This window comes from Pinus tabuliformis, chromosome 5_1, assembly GCF_031772625.1.
Source record: "Pinus tabuliformis cultivar Carrire ecotype Pingquan chromosome 5_1, CPIR1, whole genome shotgun sequence".
NCBI lineage: Eukaryota > Viridiplantae > Streptophyta > Pinopsida > Pinales > Pinaceae > Pinus > Pinus tabuliformis.
Genome location: NC_142305.1, coordinates 802826154 through 802831518, shown reverse-complemented (window position 1 = coordinate 802831518; position 5365 = coordinate 802826154). Strand labels below are relative to the sequence as shown.

The following is a 5365-nucleotide window of genomic DNA, read 5'->3' as shown; positions in this document are numbered from 1 at the left end:
GGTTCATGACATCTTATAGAAGTCAAATGCCAAGTACAAGCAGTGACATGATCAACATTGTGTGCCACACAAGTTTCAGGTTGGCCTCAAAGTTTTGTTTAATTTGCAGAAATAATGCCTTATCGGAGGCCATCAGAAGTTCATACCACTCTAATATGGTCCTTACACAATTATCAAGGCTATGGGAGACAATGCTTTTAAGCTCATCATTCCCCCATTCCTTCGCGTACATCGAGTGTCCAATGTGGACTGTGTTTGACCATGGTGATGACTGCATTACCACCAAAGAAATGGGCATTGTTATGCGCTCTCTAGGACAAAATCCAACTGAAGTTGAACTCTAGGACATGATTAGTGAAGTTGATGCTGATGTAGATGGGGAAATTGATTTTCTAGAGTTCCTAAATCTCATGGCTCGAAAGACGAAGGATACTGACTCAAAGGAAGAGTTGAAAGAGGCCTTCAACAATTTTGACAAGGATAAAAATGGTTTCATATATGCAATAGATCTACGACATGCGATGACCAACTTGGGAGAAAAACTAACCGATGATGAAGTTGATGAGATGATCCATGAGGCTAATGTTGATACAGATGGTCAATTCAAATATGAGGAGTTTTTCAAGATGATGTTGGAAAAATTAGATGAATGTTAGGTCATACATAGCATATTTTAAACATAATTAGGGTACATCATATAGCTAGCTACCTTCCTGTTTATATTGTTTTTCTGATGGGAGTATCAATAAGGAACATTAGAGGATGCCCTCTTTTGGTTCCTTGGGAAACCCTCTTTTGTTTTGTTTTATAATAATAAAAAAATGTGCACATTGTTAATTAAGTGAATGAATATGTTGGTCGGCTACTCAAATAAAAAAATTGCTATTGAACCTATGTATTGCAGGATGTTGGAAACTATGAGAAAAACATGATTATAAAGAGGATTTAAAGTGGTGATGCATATCTTTGCATTCCTGTGATGACTTTTGAATTTGCATTTTTCTAGGTTTATTCTAGCTCAATTTTCTTACACAATAAATAAATGATACTACTGATCTTAATATGCAGATATCGCATTGGATGTGGTAGATGAATCATTGCAATAAGTAATTTAGGTCAAGTGGATAAGTTTAAGCAGACCCCATTAGGACTTCCACCACCACCATTCCCCTCTACAATCGTATCTCAATCATCTGGCCCACGGTGTGTACCTCCTTTGACATCTTCTTTATATGGAACTGAGACCTAACGAATTTCATCTTAGTAGCCTAATTATCTAGAAAACTATGTAGCTATGAAAATGTAAGTACATGGTAACATTTTGCTAGTCTATTATCTATAGTGATACTAGAGAGGCATGTTATTGTATTTTCTTTACCCACTTTATTTATTGAGTTTTTATTTTATATCAGAATCAGAGGTTGCACTTTCTGTTACCACAATTTGGCCCTCAACATGCAAAATTCAAAGAGTTGGTCAATTCTCATTTCCAATGACTGAGCTAAATGATACATGGAGATTTTGTGCATGTGTAGGCAGACATTTTTAGGACATGGTAGAGATCTTGAAAAGCTCTTTTATTAGAAATTCGAGTATCTTAAGGGGATAAATACCCAAGCTACATCAAATATAGTAGATGGAGTAGTTGATGATTATCTCGTTGCTCGAGAAAAAAAGCAGAAATGAAGAGACCGGGTAAACTATTTTTGGGCTTTGTTGAGATATGTTTTCTCCTCATGCTTGTAAATAAACATGAATATAATAAATTTAAATATATAAGAACATTTATGGCTTCGTTTTTTTTCATTGAGTGGTTTGAGATGTAATTTTCAATGTGTCATCAAGTGTTATGTGTTTTTTTCTTGATCAATATTTTTATATGATTTCTATAAATGCCTTAAAAGTTGTTTTAAAAGAGTTTCTTAAGTTGTTTTAAAAGAGTTTCTTAAATTATTGACACTGAGGTATAATTTCTAGGGTTATTGATGCTTGGGCATAGTTTGGTGGTGATGTGAATTTGACATTAAGCTACAGAGAAGTTTGGGATGATAGTACCATGTCTGATAGAGTTTTTTAGATTTCTGCCTTATCACACCTTGAAGCTTCTAGATTGATGGATACTGAACCTGTCAAATTAACACCTACTTGGAATTATAATAGATCTACTAAGAATGCAGTTGTTAAATGACTATATCAGTTTTTGGTTTAGGTTCTCTGAATAGTTCCTTGTTAGGAAACATTTTGGTGGAATGTATATCCCAAATGACTTCATTGCCAAGAAAATTTCTAGATTCTATAAAGCTATCTAATATCCTCTTATAGAGATGCATATTTTGATATAGAATTTGATCTGGCTCATTTGCAAAGGACCAAAAACCCTTATCTACACCTCAAGCCCCTCCTTTTGTGCAACTATTACTCCTTTATTTGGCTATGTTGACGTCATAAAATAGACGAATCCATGAAATCCAAATTCCTTGCATAAGGAGTGAAGTCACTCTACTGATAAACTAACGACATGGTTGCACTGTGAATTACTCGAAATGATTTAGGAATTATGAGAAATATAGAGCAGCACACCAATAATTTGTATTTAAGTCCTGGAATCAAGTAAATATGATTTTTTCAAGGGTCAAGAAATATCTAAGAACATGGAGATGGTTAATAAGAACGAAGAATCCATTGTAACATTCTTTAGAGATCTTGAACTACAGGTATCCTACTTCATGTATGCCACATATATATAGAATGTGGGGATGGGAAGTGGATATGAATGCCATTTTGTCCGTATTCGTGGTAAATATATGGGTGAGGGAGCTCCCCTAGGGGAAGGCAAGAAGGCAGGGGAATGTATTCTTTATGAACAATAGGAATTCAATAATCTATCTCCAAGACATAGTAGTAACACCAATGCCACCCTTACTTGAGGTAATATGCAGAAATGCATTATCATAACCTAATCTAATTGATAAAAAGACTGGAATAAACCTTGGGCATAAGCCCCTTGGATAAGCTCTAGTTATTATCGCTAGCCCAAGCACTACTTTCTCAAGAAAGAGCTTTGCCTGCGCAGCTCAGATCAAAACTCAAATAGCCTCTTCCGCTTGAATCAAAAGGTATTGGGTAAACTAAATTTGTTACATATGCAAGTGGATATGGTTCTTTCTTTGCTATATTTATGGACACCTGAAGCAATGGGAGAGTCACATAAAAGATAAGATATTACATAGCTAGCACCATTGTATAATATCCTGAATGCTCGATGAAAGAAATGGTGAGACCCCAATGGTGGATGTAGATGCATATAAAGTTTCAAAGTGAGCAATTTCAAATCTAGTGTGCAGTAGAAGGTAGTGCCATTTTGGGAATAGACAATGGCTTGTAGATTCAACTAGGCTCTCACCTAGGTTGTGGGTGATGGTCAAGCTACGTGAAAGGAATTCATTGTATCAAATGTAACTACAGGTGCAAGACCATTTCTGTCCTCCTTCATGGGACTTTCAATGCATGTTGACAACATGCTGCTCGTATATGACGTTTGTTGAGGACATGCAACACATATAGATGCATAAACACATAAACACATAAACGCATAAAAATTAGAATTATATATTATACATTTTAATAATACAAATGAAATATGTGGCACTTTGTAACATAGTTGTCAACATGTTTAAATTACTAAATGTGATAATTGTAATTTGTTGGTGTGATATAATACAATGCTCTGCCGTCATTCCTTGGTTCATGAATGCTCATTTTACTAGCATGCCTTTGTTCTCAAGGTTATTTGATTGTAGAAGTTGTTCATGGAAAAATCTCCCTCTTCTTCTGATTTCTCATTCTAAGTCGAGTTCATTAAGGTTCACAATAGTCAGTAAAAGACACAATATAATCTACCTTTTTTTTCTTGCTAATGAATAACCAGATGTAGCCTACAAGACATGATATTGTGATTTATATATCTAGCATAATTTTTGTTATAATTTTAGAAAAATGGCCATTCCACACCAATCATTTTGTTAATGGTGTATTGGCATTCCCCCATTAATTTTCAACTCTTATTTAGTTTCCAAAGAAAATAGGCTCATCAATGATTTTATAAATTATATCTATAAGTCAACTATCCTTATACTGACTTTTTTGGTATTGAAGAAAAGTGACCAACCAAACAAACGAACAATTCAAACTCCTGAGTGAAGGGCATCTTAGATGAGTAGGGAGAGGACATTAGAATATTGTGGGATTTGCAAGCTAAAGATGATATCTAACTGTCTAGAGCTTGTTAGTGCCAGTCTTGTATGCCTGTCACCAGTGATCAAATATTCTTTTACCATGTTTGTTAGGTGTCTCAAGGTCAAATTTTATCATGTCATTAGGTTTTCAAAGTAAAATTTGGTCACTGGTTAGTTATATAGGAATGTCTCTATTCTCTTAAAAAATATCACATGTCGGTTTCTTACATCACTCAGATGAGTTAATCATAATAAAGAGAATTTCTTCATCATATCAATCGTCATCATTACCATTTCACTCAGTCTGGTGTCTTCATTAGGTCATTAGGGTTTGAAGGTGCATCTTCATTTCATGCATAAAATCTGGCATAAGATGATTTGTGATAAACAACTCTTTGCAATAAGTTTTTATGAAATTTCATAAGTGTTTCATGGTTACAATCTCAATGTTCCAAAAGGAAGAAGTTTCACTATTCAAAAAGATAAAGAGAAGTTCAAATTTCAAGTCTCCAAAGTGGCAAATTTTAAGAAGGTGAAAATCATTTTTTGAAAAGGTATGTGGAGCCCACTTTTATTCAAAAGAGGATATTATTGTGCCCATAAAAGCCAAAAATTCCCAAACATGTTTCATTCTCATCCTTACCTCTGTTCATCAAACTCTCCCCTCCTTTGGTGAAAAGACATAGGTTTTCTAGTTAAAATTAGCAAAAATTTCTCAGAACTGTGCTTCTGTGAACTACACTGCATTTCTAGAGGTGGCGTTGTGCTTCCATGAAATGCACTGCGCTTTGGTGTTGTGCTTCTAGAAATGGAACTGCACCTATGACAGAGTAGCCCGGAAATTGCTAAAGCTCACCCAAACTTCAAATTTAAGCTTGCATTCCTTCTTTTTGTTCTTATAAGCTAATCAACAAGTAAGTATCATCATCTAAATCACCTTTTTTCCTTTGCAAAAGTAGGTACAAATGTGAGTTTTTTTATCTAGGGTTTATCTGAAATTTTATACCGCAAGGCTAGTACAAATGATGGGTTTTGTTAGCTATGACATTGAAAACTTTTAAATTTTGTTGGCATTATGACATAGATTTGGCGCTATGGCACATGTGTTGTTCTTGATGGCAACTCACTCT

The 5365-nt window shown here is 34.7% G+C and overlaps 1 pseudogene; it reads left to right on the top strand.

The window, feature by feature from the left end:
• Nucleotides 1–254: 254 nt before the first annotated feature.
• Nucleotides 255–656, top strand: LOC149167373 (calmodulin pseudogene; annotated as a pseudogene).
• The last annotated feature ends 4709 nt before the right edge of the window (nt 657–5365 follow it).